The sequence below is a fragment of the Ambystoma mexicanum genome, chromosome 3p (genome assembly GCF_040938575.1).
Source record: "Ambystoma mexicanum isolate Mex_15411 chromosome 3p, UKY_AmexF1_1, whole genome shotgun sequence".
Classification (NCBI taxonomy): Eukaryota; Metazoa; Chordata; class Amphibia; order Caudata; family Ambystomatidae; genus Ambystoma; species Ambystoma mexicanum.
The window spans coordinates 563,684,360-563,703,228 of record NC_090925.1 but is presented as its reverse complement, the minus strand read 5'-3'; the positions used below and the strand labels follow the sequence as shown (position 1 = coordinate 563,703,228).

The 18,869-nt window shown below is 51.4% G+C and overlaps 1 protein-coding gene across 6 annotated transcripts in view; it reads left to right on the top strand.

Moving 5' to 3' along the window:
* Positions 1-18,869, top strand: part of NCOA3 (nuclear receptor coactivator 3) — a 1,125,593-nt gene that overhangs the window by 798,048 nt on the left and 308,676 nt on the right. The gene's annotated exons all lie outside the window — the stretch shown is intronic.

Genomic DNA, 18,869 nt, shown 5'->3' with positions numbered 1-18,869 from the left:
AATCCTCGGTAAAGAAAAAATCAGTTTTGTTTCTGATCTGTCTTTCTTAGTAGTAACCAATCACTGAACTCTGTGTCATACTGCCCCCAGCCAATGACTGCGCTCTCCCTAAGCCCCACCTCTGGCAGCCATCCTCAGATTTTTACCGCACGCTCAAGTGTTGGGAGTCCTCGTGCTTTAGCTCTCTAGTTTTTGCTGCGTTTTCGCGCTTTTTCAGGAGATTTTCTAATATTTTCAGTTTAATCGAGCCTCAAGCTCCACCGTTTCTACTTTCGATAACGGGGACCCGTTTCGGAATTCTTCTACGCCCCTCAAGGGTGAGGTTTTCGTCGAGTTTACGCTTCTTGGAGGATTCCGGAAGATCTGCGGCCTACCTCAACGGACATGGCCCAGGACAAGGGAAGCTCGACGCCCGGATCCAAGCTGTTCAGGTGCTGCCCTGGATGCGGATTACAAAAATGTTTTCAAGGAGGACGAGCATTCGTGATGCCTCTACTGCCTTCATGAGGACAAGACGCACGTGGAGAAGGACTGTGCGTTCTGCAAGAACCTTTCGGAACGGACCAAACAAGATCGTCGTTCCCGCCTCGCTGGAGAAGGGCACAGCAGGTGAGAAGGCGAATAAAAAATCTGAGCGGGCGACGGGGCCTAACAGAAGGCCAAGCACCGCGAGTCCGCGGGCACCGGGAGCGCCAAAAGGTCGGGCTCTTCGGCTGCCAAGCAGGGCGCGACTTCCCCAGCACGTTCCACCACGAGCCAGCACTCTGGTTCGGGGAAGAGGAAGCCCGAGAACCCGGGTAAACTGCTGGAGCAGCCCTGGTTGATCTCGAAAGGGGAGCGAGGCGCTGACCCTCCCCCCAAGGCGAAGGCCCAGGACGCACCTAAGGTGGTGAGGGCCTTGATCCAGCCGGCAAAGGCCTCTATCAAAGTGGTCGCTGCGACCCTGGCGAAGCCGGCTGAGACTACACCAGTGGAAACGGCCTCTGGGCCCAGAGTATCCCTGCCACCGCAGAGGGAATCCTCTTTCCAGCCCATCATTAAGACCCCCGTGAAGTACTCGACGGAAAAAGAGGGGGGGGGACCGGTGGCCATTACAGACTCAGAATCAGCCTCTGAGGAGGAGCTGGTGGAAACCGAGAAGGGCCTCAACGATCGGTTCATAGGCCTCAACGAGAGGTTCGAGAAGGTTCGATCCCAGGGGGCGGTCCCCGCTGACGTGATCGAAGATAGCGATGATGGTGACAAAGAGGGCCCAGTGGAGCGGTCATCCTGCCCGTCGTAGCCATTACCCTAGCCCCAGGATAGCTCGGCGGCCATTTTGTTGGCAATCCAATCCTTATGTACCGAGATAAGGGCGAGATTACCCCGGACCCCGACAGAGGATCCAGAACCAGGCCCGTCGGGAAAGCCTCCGAACAAGCGGAGGAGGGTCCACCCCTCGCCGCCCTTCGTGCCCGCGAGGCCTGTGGACCCCTCATCCCCCTCGCCGGACCCTAGAGAGGATACGGGGACGGATGGCGGCGTCAATGACACAGTGGACATCCCGTTATCACCCCCCCCCATGGGCTTCTCTAGCCGACGAAATTGGCTCCTTCCACGCCATGATAACCAGGGCATCAGAGCTCTTCCAGCTCTGCCCTGAAGAACAAAAAAAAGGAAGGGTTTCTTTACCAACGATGAGAGGCCAAGAGGAAGACTGTCCTCGCAGTGCCTTTGCTCGACGACATCTGGGACGAGGGGCTTGCTGTCCTCAAGAACCCTTCCACGACACCCGCCAGGAGGGACAGGTACGAGAAGAAGTACTGAGTCCCCGATGTCGCCCCCTTGTGCCTCAGGGCCCAGCCCACGCCGGACTCTGTCGTCTCGGCAGCGGCTAAGAAGAAAGCAGCGGGTGCGGCGGCTTCAACTTCCACTTCCCCGCTGGACTGCGAGGGCAAGAAGTTGGACTCCATGGGACGACGAGTCATCTCGTCGGCGGCGATGACGATTAAGGCGGCCAATGCCTTAGCGATCGTGGCCCGCTACGACAGGGAGCTCTGGTTCAAGATAGCTCCCCTGCTAGACTTCCTACCTGACGACAAGAGGGCGGAGGCCCTAGAAATTCTGCAGTAAGGCGAGGTGGCGTCAGATCACGCCATAACGGTGGACAATGGATACCGGATTTCGCCAACTGGGCAACAGAGTTTGCCTCCGCTGAGGAGGATGGCTCAAGGCGACAGACTTTCGCCAGGACATCCAGACCAGGGTGTTGGACATGCTGTTCGACGGCAACAACCTTTTTGGTAAGGCGGTGGACGAGTCTCTACAGGCCATCAAGACAGACTTGGAGACGGCCCGGGCACTATTGGTGCTTCAACAGCGACAGCCCTTTTGGAGCTCCGGAGGCAGACTGGGTGCCTCCAAAGGATCCAGCGGTGGCTCCTCCACTTACCGCCAGGCAGCCCGCTCCTCTTCCCAGGAGGCCTACAGAGGTCGCGGCAAGCAAGGGGATCCCGCCGTCGTCGCCAAGGCGGCAAGGTCGCTCGCCTCCAAGCAAGACTGACCCGGCCGTGTCGTCGGGCCCCCACCGAAGCACCCCGGTGGGAGGCCGGCTGACGAAGTTTGTCAGTGTGTGGGAGTCAATCTCCACCGACCGTTGGGTGTTGGACACTCGCTGGAATTCCAAAAGAAGTGCCCTCACATTCCTCCCGTGGCCAGGAAGGAGAATCACGTCCCTCAACTGCTGTTGGAGGTAAGGGCGATGCTCAAGAAAGGTGCCATCGAGCTCGTCCCCAGGAGGCTCCGGGGCTCCGGTGTACTCAAGGTACTTCCTCGTCAGAATGAAGACAGGCGGTTGGCGCCCCATCCTGGACCTGCGGCGGTTAAACAAATGCATTCAGGCACAGAAATTCAGGATGGTCACCCTCCAGCACTTGCTGGGACAGCTGGAGGAAGGCAACTTCCCATCGTTGTTGGACCTGGAGGATGCTCACTTCCACATCCCCATTCTAAAAGGGCACAGGAAGTTTCTCGGGTTCGTGGTTCAGGGACGCCACTACCAATTCAGAGCCCTACCGTTCGGATTAAAGTCGGCACCCAGGATATTAACCAAGTGCCTGGCACCAGTGGCAGCGCGGCTGCGCCTGCAGGGGATCCACGTCTACCCCTACCTGGACGACTGGCTAATCCAGGCAATGACAAGGGAACTCGCCATCGAACACACAGCGAGGACCGTCCGGTTGCTCACGGAACTGGGGTTTGCCATCAACTACCCCAAATCCCACCTGGTTCCATCGCAAGTAGCACTGTTTCTGGGAGCGAAGCTCGATACAGTGGGGCAATTGGCCTCCCCGTCGGAGGAGAGGACCAAGACCATCCTGGTCAAGGTGCAGCGCCTGTTAGCCACGGACGTGGCCAGGGTGAGGTCCATCAAGTCCCTTCTCGGGATGATGTCCTCATGCATCTACCTTGTACCCCTTTGCAGACTTCTGATGCGTCCGCTACAGGAGTTCCTCGACGCCCGCTGGTTTCAGGCGACGGGCTGCTTCGAGGACAGGATCCCTCTCGACCATGGAGTTCCGTTGGCGATCCTATGGTGGGGTACCCGTGCTCACCTCACTACAGGCACAGACTTTCAAATCCCGGCGTTTCAGGAGACAGTGACGACGGACGCCTCTCTGGAGGGTTGGGGGGCCCACACCAGAGATCTCCACGCAAGAGGCCTTTGGCTCCCGGAGGAGAGGTCTCTCCACATCAACATTCTGGAGCTCCGAGCAGTGTTCTGAGTTCTCAAATCGTTCCTTCCGTCCCTCAAGGACAAAGTGGTGAGGATCTTCACCGACGACACCACCACGATGTTCTACATACGGAAGCAAGGGGGCACCAGATCCCAAGCCATAATCCAAGGAGGCCCAGGATCTGTGGCACTGGGCTGTCGCCCAGGGGATGTTTCTGGTTCCCTTCTACTTGGCAGGAATAAAAAACATCATCGCCGACTCACTCAGCAGGGAGCTGCGCTCGTGCCACGAGTGGGAACTACGCCAGGATCAAGTGGATCGGCTCTTCCAACGATGGGGCAAACCCCAGATCGACCTGTTCGCGACGAACTCCAAGTGTCAGAGGTTCGCCAGCAGGTTCCCGCAGCCGAGGAGCATGGGCGATGCTTTCTCGTTCCCCTGGGAGGGCCTGTTTCTGAAAGTGTTCCCTCCGTTGCAGTTGCTGCGCCACCTCATCAACCAGCTCAAGAAGTCCAGGTGCAGAATGATCCTCGTCACACCGGCGTGGCCGAGGCAGATCTGGTTCTGGACTTGTCAACGTCCCCGCCAGTCAAGCTGCCGGCAGATGCGGATCTTCTCTCCAGAGAAGGAGGCGCCATTCTCCATCACGACCCACAGTCGCTGAACTTGCAGGCCTGGCTCCTGCAGCACTAGAGCTTGGAGGGTACGATATCCCGGCTGACTGCAGAGAGGTTCTTGCAAAAGCCAGGGCATCCTCAAGTGTTACGGTCATAAGTGGAAGATGTTCTCCGTCTGGTGCCGTGCACAGATGATTAACCCTCTGCGGATTACAGCCCCTCAAGTACTGCCGTACCTACTGTTGCTGGCCAAAGCTGGACTGGCTCATGCCTCCATCAAAATACATCTGGCTGCCATCTCCCGATATACCAGGACTACGGGACGGGCGTCCTTGTGGTCTCATCGCCTGGTGAAGGAATTCATGAAGGGACTATTCCGATTGTTCCTGCCGGTGAAGGCTCCTGCCCCGGCGTGGGAGCTTAATGTGGTGCTGACCAGGCTCATGGGGGGCCCCATTCGAGCCTATGCATTTGGCGCCTTTGAAGTTCCTGTCATGGAAGACCGCGTTCTTTGTGGCCATCACCTCCGCACGACGAATGGGAGAGATCCAGGCCCCATCTTGCAAGCCTCCATACTTGGCTTTTCATGACACGAGGGTTGTGCTGAGGACGCACCCCTCCTTCATGCCCAAGGTGCCGTCGGACTTCCACCTCAACGAGCCCTTGGTGTTACCAGTTTTCTTCCTGTCGCCTTGGACGCCGGCCGAGAGGGCTTTGCACTTTCTGGATGTAGCTAGAGCGCTGAAGTTCTACGTGGACCGCACAACTGTTTGTGAACTTTGGGTCTGTGAATCAAGGGAAGGCTCTCTTGAAGACTTCCACCTCAAGATGGCTCTCCGGCTGCATCATGCACTGTCACCGGTTGGCAAACCGATCGCTACCCGGCCGTCCGAGAGCCCATTCGACCAGAGCGATCGCTGCTACCACAGCGTTCCTGTCTGGTGTGCCCCTGCTGGACATCTGCAGGGCTGCTACGTGGAGGTCGACGCACACCTTCACAAGATTCTACTGCTTCGATCGGGACTCCAGGGAGGAATCCAGGGTCGGCCAAGCAGTGCTGTGCAACCTGTTCGCCTAAGGTGAGCCTGGTGAGGAGGTAAGAATTGCTTAATGTTGAGTTTTGGATGTAATGCTTAATGTTGAGCCTTTGCCACCTCCCGTGGTTGTGCATGTGTATACTGCTATGTATTCTTATTCATGAGCATGTGAATCCATGCCAGACCCAATGCTGGAGAATGAACAAGTTACCTGTAACTGTTCTACAGCATGGGTCTGGCCTGGATTCACATGCGAACCCTCCCACCTACCCCTCTGCGGCTCTTCACTTGGTCATACTGCCACTTTGCGTGCTACCAAATCTGAGGATGGCTGCCAGAGGCGGGGCTTAGGGAGAGGGCAGTCATTGGTTGGGGGCAGTATGACCCAGAGATCAGTGATTGGTTACTACTAAGAAAGACAGATCAGAAACGAAACTGATACTGATTTTTTCTTTACCGAGGATTCCCAGCCTGACGACGGGGAATATTCATGAGCATGTGAATCCATGCCAGACCCATGCTGGACAACAACAGTTACAGGTAAGTAACTTGTTCCATCACCCTACCAGCGTCTCAAACCATGTGAAAAAACTGGATGTTCACTTGGATGCAGAATTATCTATGCACAAATACGTCAAAGCCCTCGCCTACTCTGCGGCTTACACCACTAGACTCCTCAACATCAGCAGAAAATTCCTATCCACTGACGGCTACCTCGCCAGAGCCATTATAGGCAGCAAATTGGACTACTGCAACGCCATACTTGCAGGCACCTCCTCAAAAAATCTGGTGAAACCTCGGCTAATCCTAAACAATGCCCTCTGAGCTGTATGGGGCCTCAAGCGCTCGGACCACATCTCTCATGACAGACGAGATGCCCACTGGTTGCCAATCAAAGCACGCATTGATTTTGATTCTCTCCCTAACACAGATGCATCCACAATACTGCACCTTTGTTAGGCAAGATTGTATGCATTATCCTTTGGGTGCTCTACAACAACCCTGACCTCCTGGCAATAGTAACCCAACTTTGGTATAAGTCTATAATACACTGATTGGTAGCGTGTGGAACAACTAGACGTTTCTCAAGAGGGATCAATGTGAGCTGTAGGGGAGTTAGAGATTCACAGTGACCAGTATTCAAATAAAGTCTTACACACAAGGTTTCTTGATTAAACAATTATTAATTTAACAGTCAGAGTAAGCCTTCTTCAGAAGGGGCAATGTAACCGTAAGACTCAAATACACTTCAATAATACACAATCTTAATATTTCTAAATCATTAAGTACACATTTGGCATGGCCCACAGACACTAGCTGCACCCTCATATAACTTCAATAGTTAGGGTGCTGAGGACATTAATATATCACTGTTGCATTTAAAATCAGACTTAGGAATATGTCAAAGGAAAAAGGTTATGTAGAACAACGCAAGAGATCATACAACCCACAATGCAAAGTTAATTAACACCTTCCTGGAAGGAAGACACAACACCTAAGCAGAGGAGAGAAGAGTCATGCAGGGCGCCAGGCCAGCCAATGTTAAGTTTGCAAAAGTCAAGCTGAACTGAAGCACTTCATGCAGGTAAGTAAAGGTGTTGCACAATGTTTTATAAGTCTTTGTAGAATACCAAGAAATTCAAAGTAGGGCCACAAGCTGATTAGGCTTGTGAGGTAAAGAAGCTGTCAGCAAATCTACAGAGGCAACTGAGACCAGTCTCCAATGAGGATAAGCAAGGTGGCACAACAAGGGATAAGTTCTATCAGACTTTACAGTACTTTTTAGGTTGAAGAAAATTGCAGCAGATTACTTCTGTTCCTGTGCAGCTCTGCAGATCATGGTGTTCCTGGGCCTCAGTCAAGAGGGAGGACTTCTGGGGACTCCTGCACTGCAATGGGACGGTCACCGCTGGCAATAGTCAATTTTCAAACCAGTGGCACTACAGTGTTTCAGCTCCTTGCATCTACCGCAAATGGCAACACCGCAGTTCCTAGCTGTCAAGATGGGCTTTCCTTGCATCTGGGGTCCTGCATCTGAGGGGGGCTCAGGCTCGGTCAGTCCTGCTTCCTGGGAGTCTGGAGGATCTTCCTGGAGCTTTTGGCCAGCTTAAAAGCAATGCACACGATCTGGTGTTCCTCTCCCTGACTATTCGGTTCCAGCAGCAACTGCAGTGGAATTTCAACCAGCTCCGAGACGATGTCCAGGTGGCTTACTTTGGAGTTGATTGGTCCCACCGACTCAAGGGGAGAAGTCGTCCTGGCAGGGGCTTCTCTAGTCGAGGCGAATCCAGAGCTTCAGGGCTTCACCGGGCAAACCAATGGTCCAGGAGTTGCAGCAGGCGTCCTCTTTAAGAAGTTCTTTGGATTCCTTCGTCCAGTGGTAGACTCTGCCTTCCAAGCCAAAAATCCTCTCCTCTTATGCAGGTTTCTCCCATTCCTTCCAGCCTACATGTCAGTCACCCAGCAGGGTCGCTGTCCTTGCCGGACAGCCATACGGCCAATCACCCAAGACTGCATTCCTGTCTCCCAGGAGACCAAGCACAGGGAGTTTCGGGCACCTCCCTCACTTCCTGCCCCTGCCAGACACCTTGGAGCCAGAGGCGGGCTTCACTCGTGAATCCTGCCAAAGGTAAAATGAACAAAGAGACCAAACCTGGTTTGCCGCACAGAGTAAATCTCAAGAAGGACCTTTCCACGAAGAAATGGCAAAAAAAGACTGGGCCATTTTGACAAAAATGGCACCCTTGGGTGCTTCACTGCAGCTGCGAATGCAGCCTGCGGTAAATGCACACCACAGTAGTTAGAGGTAAACCACTGCCACCAGCCATTCGAGGAAAGGGTAACATAAACAATGTTATATGAGAAGCTAGACCAAGGGGATACTAAGTAACCCCTCCAGCACCCTATTGTAAGATAGTGTGTGCTGGGTCTAGCAAGTTACAACGTAAGTGAAGTTAATTTCACTACACTGCTCTTGGAAACAGTAGTTTATCCAAGTGGAGGTATTTAAACCTTGGAAAATCTAAATAGACTTCCTTGTGCCACTGCACAGCCTTTTGGAGTTTGTTAGACTCCATAACCAAAAGAAACATAGTTCAAAATCAAATTTAAAATTCGAGAGTGGGGAAAAAGGGTCTCACTCTCTCCAGGTTAAAAATGAAAGTCCTCAAAATCCAGCAAAGTTGCTGGAGGTCTCTAAGGTATAGAGAAATGAGCAAATTTCTGAGATTTCTCCCTAACCTTCCTTCCTCACCCAATGCATTTTCATAAGAACCAAACTCCCCTGCCTACGTTCCTCATCCACCTTGTCACTAGCCATCCCGAGATTCTCTAGAAAAAGAGCTGGGGGCACTTGCTTCATGGTCATTGCCCCCAACCTATGGAATGCTCTACCTTTCCATATCCAAGAGCAGGCATCCTACCTCATCTTCAGAAAACTGTTAACCTGGCTGTTTGACAAATACGACTAACCTGACTTTGGGGCATCTCCCTTTGTCCCTACCCGTCTCTCTGCAACATTTATTGTCATGCTTATGTACCATATTCTTCCTGTGTTCTGTTTCATATGTTTACCAGCGCCATGATACTTAAGGGTTTGAGCATTGTCAATAAATGCAATAAATAAATAAAGGTGCTGACCCAGTCAAGGTAGCCCCGGCGGTGCCCAGTGTATCCGTACCCCCGAGGGAAGAGGCCTAGGACGGGCCAGTGAAGACACAGGAAAAGAGGATGCCATCCCTAAGCCCCTTGGTGTAAAGCGCTCTATAAATCAATAAATCAAATCAAATGAAAACTGACCGCTCAGGCTGCAAAAAAGGGGTTGGGGGATGGGGGGGGCAGGGGACGAGGAGGCTTCAGGACAGACCATACTCTAGGGCACAGATATTTCTTCCTCTGACGAGGAGGACCAGGTATCCACACACACGATCCAGGAGGAGGTGCGAAACGAGTAAGACAGCGGAAACGCAGTGGCCGAACAACGGCAGAAATGCTCACTGAGACGGCTCCAGGCCCAGTAGGCCTACCACTCTGACCCCTCCAAGGAATGCATCGCTGGACATCCTTTCGTCCCTACACACCCTGCTGTTGAAAATTCAGAAAAGAATGCCGACGACACCAGCCCAAGCTCCGGCCCCGGTGTCTCGGATCAACCTCCGGCAAAAAAGAGGAAGCAGCACCCTACGACGCCCTATCAACCTCCACACAAGTACTGCGTGCCCCCCCCCTGACCTCCCAGGGACACAGCAACTACCAACGACATCGTCATGGGGGGCGGTCCGCCACAGCCAAGGGCTTCTCCCCCAGACAAGGTGGGGTCGTTCCATGCCATGGTTGCCAGAGAGTCCAAACTCTTCCAACTGTTGCCAGAAGAGACAGACGGAAAATGTAATCTACCAACAGCGCCAAGGCCAAGATGAAGACCATCATGGCATTGCCTCTCCTGGACAACGTTTGGGAGGAGTGCCTAGCTTTGAGTAATCCAGCCCCGGTCAAGAGGGATAGGCTGGAGAAAAAGTGCCGGATGCCAGAGTCCGCACCCAAGTGTCTACGATTGCAGCCTTCCCTAGACTCCGTGGTTTTTTGCTCAGTTTACTCATTGTATCATGTAAATATATGTGGCTGCTATAAAGCAATGAGAACTTTGAAATCAAACAAAACAAACACAACAAAACAAATGGTTTTCAATTCTGGCCTAGTAATATAGGGGACACATCTATTTGTGCAGAGGGATTTAGCTGTGCTTGGCAATCATGTTGCAGTCTCTGCCAAGGGATGTCTAGTTGGGTTTCTTTGTCTGGCCAGCTCATATCCCCGTAATATGGGCATCACAGGTGCCAGTGTTATTTGTTCATGGGGGGCCTATCGTAAGAGGGGTGGAACATGTCCCATGTGAGCACCCTCCAGGCCTCGACCGCTGGTCCCGCTTCATCTCCAGCCCTGTCCACCCTATCTCACCATACTTTTGCTTCTGCATTGGACCAATGTTCCAGGTCATTATACCATCTGATAAATTGTGGCCCTCACGCTTTCTTTCACGCCATTGCAATAGTTTGTTTGGCTAATACACATGCCATATCCATACATTTAATTATGTCTGTCTTTGCTGATTTTTGGGTAGGCCCTCAGCAGGCATTCTTTAGGTGGCCAGTCATACCTGCTCATCCCAGCTTTCCTACAGGCCTGCTCTATTTTGGCCCAAAATTGTCATTTCAGTGCAGGAGTGCTTTTATTTTACAAGAACTTTCCAGGAGCTGAAAGCCTTTATTCCAGAGAACTTTCTCATGTGCTGACTCATGTATGGCAGGCAGGCTGAACCTGGTGTGTGTGGCTTCTGAAGCTCAGCTATATAAGATGCTCCATCCTTAAGGCCGGTGCTCCGCATTACTGTGCACTTGCGTGCAACGTGACGCTCACCGCCGCTTGGACCGGTTTACGTACCTTTGAAACCAGACGTTCTCCTGCATACTCGCCTTCAGAAAACTGGTGCTTCAGCTGCAGACTCATGTTCTGACATCCAGTGACCTTGATCCTGACGCCGCAGCGCCGCACTCTGCATTCACAAACTCGGACTCTGTGAAGACGAAAGACAAGGTTAGAACATCTGTCCTAAGGCCGCGCCGCATTTGAACCCTGTGCGCCCCCTAGTTAACAATTTACCAGCTACTGTACCGCTGCAGCTTCATTCCTCATTCCGTCCGGCTGCCGCCTTGAGCTCCGCAGCTTCTTCCCTTGCTGGCAACATCACCTGCAAGGGAAGAAAGCAAAAGAGCAAATATCAAAAGTGGAATGGACAGCAATACAACACAACGAACTTTACAATACAAAAAAAACAGACGAGGAAAGACAAAGGCAAACAGAAACACTTACCAGTGAAGGAACTCGGTTCAGATCATACAAGCACCCATGCCAGAAGCAGCAGGAGGGAGTGCTCACCAAAACTAATCAACAGGAGCAGTCCCGAGCAGCATCACCTATTACCACTAGTCGCCACATAAGAACAGAGGGCAAAGTCGGACCCAAGCAACCTCACCCCCGGGTGGGCTGCAACCATGCCCCAACGCCTCCGCAGAGACCAGGTGAGCTTAACAGTCTGCCTCATCAGGGGCCATGCATGCTATGTCTTGATTCCGGCTGCCCTGTTTCAGCCTTGATTGCCGGTCGGCAACGCAACGCTTCAGTAGCGTCTCCCTGTCTCTTCGTAGAAGGGTGCGTATCTCGCCTGGGGGAGGAAAGGGCTTTGGTGCGTCGGATCCTTTGCGCCCCAGTGGCCAACCGTCCCGGGTCGGAGACGTTCAGTACTTTCTTCCCTTCTACTGCACCCTGTCTGTCTGTCTTCGCAGCGCCACGTATCTGCAGCTCCTTATGGTGGGGGTTCCTCGCGAGCCGAAGCAGCATTAGTGAGGTGTACAGGCACCTGCCTCTCCTGGCACACCACGGCGAGCAGGCCCCTCCGTTGCTGGGCACGGGAGGCCGAGTGGGTGTAGCTGCCGTCACGCTCCGGTGGGCAAGTTTGTTGTTGTGCGGTGCCAATCAGTCTCTGCAGGTGCCTCTTAGGGGTCCGAGGCCCGTCGAGTGGTCACTTAGGTCTGCTTGGGGGCGCCTGTGCACAGCCGCAGCCTTGCCAGGGTCGCCGCAGCATAGGATAGTTGTCTCTGCAGGGCGGTCCGTGTTGTAGCTCAACGCCTACCCGCCGTCCAGGCCAGCATGTTGTGTGATGGGGCCTTCTGATTGTAGCAGCCCTTCCCCCACCCTACGGTAGCTTCAAGGGATCAGCCGCCATCTTGGCCGCCCGGGGGTGGGGGGGGCGCTGCTTTCACAGCAAAATACACTGATTGTTCTGCTCCGATTTCAGCTGATGATGCTCGGCACGGGTAGGGAATAGTTTCCTGCGCCAGTATATGTTGTTGAAGTGTGGATTTTCTTTATATTAACGCGGTAAGCAGGATCAATAACAGAATCATGACGGGAGCTCAGTTGGAGGACCTCTCTATTCCATGGGCTCAGGCCACGCCCCTCCGGGGAAGAAGTAGTCTAACCCCTAATCTTCATCCTCCGTCCCTCCAGATAGTGAGGGGAAGAAGTTGGATGCCATAGGAAGAAAGGTGATCTACTCCGCGGCATCAACAGTCAAGGTGGCCAACGCACTTGCAATCCTGTCCAGGTACGACAGGGAACTGTGGTTTAAGATGGCTCCGATTCTGGAGTTTCTGGCCGACAACAAGCAGGTCGAGGGGCTCTCCATCCTCCAGGAAGGGTAGGTGGCATCGGACCGTGCCATCACAGTGGCCCTGGACATCGTAGACATGGGTTTCCGGAAGATGGGGAATGGTGCCTGCTTTCGTCGTCGTCGTGGCTGGCTGAAAGCCACCAACTTCCGCCTGGAGGTCCAAACGAGGGTGCTGGACATGCCTTTCGAGGGGGACAACCTCTTTGGGAAGGCAGTCGACGAGTCGTTGCAGGCCATTAAGACTGACACAGAGACAGCCCGTGCCCTGGGCACTCGTCGGATACCCTGTGCTTCCTTTCGCGCCTCTGGTCTGAAGTCTGGCAGATCGGCAGAGGGTCCTCTTCGTACCCTCCATCCTCCTGGTCCACGTCCCAGGAGGCTGCTCCTGTTGGGGAGAATTCGTATGTGCTAATTCCCCCACCTTAGGGGCCCCCAGCAACTTTGCTGGATTTTGAGGACTTGATTTTATTCCTGGAAAGATTGTGAGCCTTTTGTCCCACTCATGTATTTTGATGTACGTTTTACTCTTGTGTTCTTTGATTATGGAGTTTTTAGATACCTCCATAGGCATCTTTTCATGTGTTACACAGAACCCTCAGTGCAGTGACACGGGGATGTCTTTTTTAGACTTCCCAAAGGTTTAAATACCTTCTCTGGGATAAACTACTGTTTCCCAGAGAATGTAAGGTTAAATTGACTTTACTAGTCTTTTTAAATGCCTAGACCCAGCACACACTATCTTCCTATAGAGTGCTGGAGAGGTTACCTAGTATCCCCTATGTCTAGAAACTCCTATAGCAGTCGGGTGCTACCCTTTTCTATCGAAATGGCTCGTGGCAGTGGTTTTAGAACAAACTACCATGATTTTTCCCGACCGCGAACACCGCTAGCGCAAAATTGCGGGAGCCATGTTTTTGAAGATGGCGCCTTAAGCCCCTTTATTTAAAGGGTCCTGGTCCTTTTTTTTAAAAAATGTATTATTCAACAACAGTGGTCTCGACAGTTAGAGCAACTCTCTCCCTCCAATTCACACTAATCGACAAACAGAGAAAGAAAGACCTTTACAACCAGCACTATACAGCTTCATCATCTGAGAGCAAATCACATAGATACCTGCGGAAGGGTCCCCATATGTCCCTAGGTCGGCTTGGCCCGGGAGAGTCAACGCATATTGTTCCTCACTCGTTTACATATGTCAGTTTGCAAAGGAATGTGGTCATGCTTGGGGGTGTGGACATTTTCCAGGTTTGCAGGATACATTTCTTTGCCACTGCGCATGGAATAGTCTCCTGGTTTTCTCAGAGCACTTGCTAATGTCTCCAAACAAGTATTTGTGGGGGGTTAATTGCGGGGATATCTGTGTCACATCAGTCAATAGCTCAGCCACCTCCCCCCCCAGAACTTCAGAATGGCAGGGCATTTCCAGTACATGTGAAAGGAGCCTGCAGACTGAGCCCCGCATTTGGGGCACTCCCCTCCATGCTCTGCACCAAATTTTGCCAATTTAGCCGGCATGTAATGCAGCCTGTTTAAGAGTTTAAACTGTATCGGGCGTAGACCCGCATTTAATGAGACTTTTTCTGTCAGTGCACAATATCTACTCCACTTATCTTTCGGGATGGGCATTTGCAGGTCAGTTTCCCATTTGTCCTTGACCTGATTTATTGTAGGAGTATGGGTTTGCACCGCTGCATACAGTTTAGAGATACCCAGCCCGGCATTCATGGTGATAAGCTGTGTGCAGGGGTGTTGGGGAGGTTCATCTGGGAACATTGGCCACTTCTTCTGAAACGCTGCCCTTACCCTGTAGTATTGCAATATTTTAAGTGGTCCATCCCCCATTGCTCTCACGAAGTCCTCCGTTGCAAATTTGCCATCTATATACATATCGCCCAGCCTCATCTCCATGTGTGGGTCCCAGACCTCTTGAATACCCGCATCAAACGTGGGAGGAATACCAGGAAAGTTCCACAGAGGGACTTCCGGGTTGTATGGTGCCTCCAACTTTAGCCTCTTAAACAATGCGCCCCAAGCACGGACCGTGTAGCTGACCGGGTCATAGTCACAAGTGTCCCTGTGTCTTGTATTAAATATGACTGACCTAATGTCCACTGGGGATATAGTGTGTGCCTCCACCCACGTATGTGGTATTGCCCGAGAGTCCTCATACCAATACTTTGCAAATTGCGCCTGGGCGACCAGATAGTAAAGCTCAAAGTCTGGAGCAGCCATACCTCCAGTATCATAGGGTTCTGTCATTTTCTCCCACCCAATTCTTGCCGCCTTACCATTCCATATGAAGGTTACTATTAGTGACCGTAGCTTAGTAAAAAAGTCTCTGCCCGGCCATATTGGTATATTTACAAAAAAAATAATAGTTTGGGAAGGACTATCATTTTGAGTAATTCGATTCCGCCATGTAAGGATATGGGGAGGCGTCCCCAAATCTGTAGCTTCATGCTCAACGTCTGCAACGCCTTCTCAGGATAATTCTCGTATAGGGTTTGCCTATCTCTGGACACTAGTACCCCAAGGTATCTGATATGATGTTCTGACCATTTCAGGCCGCACACATTTGTGGGGCATGCAGTGGAAGGCGTGAGCGGAAGTATTTCCGACTTGGCTAGGTTGATGACGTACCCTGAATACTCCGCAAATTCATGTATGTCTGTCATAATGGGCTCAATGTTTTTTTTCAGGCTCGCGGACGTACAGGAGCGCATCATCCGCATAGAGCGACATCAGTTGAACTGCGCCTTTCATGTTTATTCCCCTGTTTCTATGCTTTAGTCTGACAGCAGCTGCCATTGGCTCGATAGTTAAGGCAAACAAAATGGGCGAGAAGGGGCATCCCTGTCTTGTGCCCCTCTCTAATTGGAACATCTCAGACGGTTCTGTTGGTGCATACTCTGGCTCCTGGAGCGGTATAGAGCAGTCGAACATACCCAATGAAGGCAGTTCCCACCCCAAATGTTTCATGTACACTAAAGAGATATTTCCAGGACACGGCATCGAACGCTTTTTCGGCGTCAAGGGCAATGGCAGCTGCACTCCTCCCGGGATCAATCTGGGCCATTATACCAAATAATCTACGGATGTTCAATGCAGTGGATCGCAGGGGAATGAACCCATTCTGATCAGGATGGACTAATGTCAAGACCAGTGGTGCCATCCGGTTCGCCAGAACCATGGCAAATATCTTGGCATCGACATTGATAAGTGATAAGGGCCTGTACGATGACCTATCGCTAGGTGGGCATCGGGGTTTATGTAATACAGTTATGATGGCCTCCCTCATAGTCGGGGGTATTATGCCTCCCTCTGGGGCTTCCTCCTAGGTCCCCAGCAGCATGGGAGTTAGCTCCTTGTGGAACTCCTTATAAAATTCGTCCCCCAGCCCATCAGAACCCGGTGCCTTGCCCGACGCCAACCCCATGATTGCCTCTTCCATTTCTTCCACAGTGATTGGTTGATCTAGGGCCAATCTGTTTTCAGGTGGGAGTTTTGGAAGCCCTAATGATGTTAAGTATGCCATTATCTCAGTGGTCGTTTTGCGATCTCTGTTAGAATACAGTGTTTGATAAAATTGGGCAAACTCCCAGTTTATATCCACCTCACTTGTTTTGACCTCGCCATTTACACCTTGAATACTGGTAATAGGTTGTGGCTGTTGCTCCTGCTTAATCAGATTGGCCAGTGTTCTGCCTGCCTTATTTCCCCTCGCCATATCTGCGTGCTCTGGACGGGGATGCCATATACTGTGTTTCTCTGATGGCCAGGTCATTGAAGTCACGGATGTATTAGTGGATTTCGGCTAGGGTGTTCTTATCGTGTGTGCGACTATAGGTTTCCTGAAGGTTGTTCAGGGTACTCTCCACCTCCCCCAGCTCACTCCCCTCAGGAGACCGGTAGATTTCGACAGGAGTGCCCCTCTGAGCCCGACCTTGAAAGTCTCCCAGACAGTGGAGACCAGCGTCACACACCCAAAATTATTAGTAAAGAATTCCTTTTTCTTTGCGGAGGGATTCTACTACTCCAGGTTCCCCAAGAATCCGCCCCCCCCAACCCCTGGCATTTTCCATCTCTTAGCTGGTCTGGGAGCATCTCTAAACCAAAGCTCCAGTGTGACTGGGGAGTGGTCAAACGATGTACGAGGTAGAATCTCACAGCTGTGCAACGTCTCGGAAAGGCCTTGTGAGGTAAAGAAATAATCTATTCGCGTCTCACTGTCGTGGACGGATGAATAATAGGTGTACCGTCTAGCATCCGGATGTAATGTGCGCCATGCATCTGTTAGTGCCATTTGCGAAAGAAGCTGCTTCAGCGTCAGCGCCATTCTAGTTGGTGTCCTCGTTTTCATACTAGATCTATCTGTTGCGGGGTCCAGGACCATGTTAAAGTCCCCCCCCATATTATGGAAGAAGCGTCCAGTTTGTTGAGGGTTTCATATACATTTAAGTAGAAGTCTGGGTCGTCTGGTAGGGCCATATGTATTCACCAATGTAACATGTTTCCCAACCATTTCCCCCCATGCCAGAACGTATCTGCCCTGCGCATCCACCTTGTGGCCTGTTACCCGGAACCCCAGGGAGGGATGTATGAGAGTGATAACCCCCCTGGACTGAGACGAGTAATTAGTGTAATACTGTGTCCTCTCCCATTTGGGCATTACATTCTCGTTCACTGCACCCATTGCATGTGTTTCTTGCAGCATCACGACTTGAGGTTGATGTCTAGAAACGTAATTGCCAACCTTCCTGGCCGTCATTGGGTTGTTCAATCCCCTTACATTCCAGGACAACAATGATATTTTCAGGCCCCCTGTACCGTTATTACTATATGCATTAGTACCCGCCATGTCATCCAACTTTCCCAATATCCACATTACGGGAGCAGCAATCGCAACCTCAAAACCACATATTCTTCAACCCAAACTTAACAACAATGCAACTATCTCCTTTCCCCAACTTTGCCGATAGCTCAGCATAGTGAACTGTTACCTGATTTCCTAGCCTCCCACCCGCATCATCTCCCCCAACTTGACGATGCTGCCCATTAACAGTCAAAACCTGCCCGATGGGCTTTTTAACTGAGCTTGTGGACCTTTCCATAGGGTCAGCTAATGTTGCCAGCTGGACATCCACGGAGGAGGCTCCACAGCCCGACAACAACGGATCGTGTTCCAGTTCAGTTGTGTTGACTTCAGTCAACAAACTGATCTTCCTTCCTGTCCACCGCCTTATCACACCCCTTCAAGGACGACTTCTTCCTTTGAGTTGGTGGGACCAATCAACTCGTAAGCCACCTGGATACCATTCTCAAAGCTGGTTAGGATTAACCAGGGGGAAGGACACCAGCTTGTGTGCTTGATAAACAGCTACTTTAACTGAAGTGACTCAATTTTGTCTGTGTTTTCCCATGATCCCGTGCAGTGCAGGAGTCCCACGACTGAGGCTCAGGATCGGTGAATCTGCAGGGACTGCCAGGAACCAATGTCTTAGCTGCATCTTTTGCTTCATACTAAGGTACTGTGCCAACCCGATTGAGAGAACGCTTCTCTCACTGTGAAAGTTTGTGGAACTTTTCCAACTAACAGCCCTAATCAGCTTGTGACCCAACATATGATTCTTTTTCATTCAAACTACTTCTGAGAACTTTTGCAAAGACTTTACCGTTTACTTAAAGAACTGCTCTTTCCTACCCAAGACAGTAGTCCATTGACTTTGGCCTATTACTATCGAACTGAATAGAGTCCTCTAGTGAACTATAAATATTTGCACTGCCTAAGAAAGTATTTGTGATCTATTCTGCTACTTGTGCCTTTTTGCTCACATTGAAAGTAACTGAAATGCCATTTTTCTCCTATTTCAGGGGAGTCTAATTTGTTCAGAAACGTATTGGTTTGCTATTGGAGTGTGTTTGTGTATAATAAGTTGCCTACTTCTAATGAATGTTTTCTAAATGATTGTGTAATAAATTGTGTTTTACCAAGAAACCTCGAGTATAAGTGTCTACTTGAACCACTGTGATTGCAAGACCTCTGTGTAACCTCTTGTACTGCTTACATTCCCTCTTGAGACAAGTGTGGCTGCTCAGCTTGCTACCACACAACTGTGTAGTACAGACATATAACAAAGGTTGGTTTTTGCTTACACCTGTAGTCCTAATTGTATGTGGTGGTCCCAGAGGGTACTGCATGCAATTCTGATTAACACCTTTTTAACCTTGGCCAAGGCAGGGATGGTGCACGCCTCTATCAAGGTGCATCTGG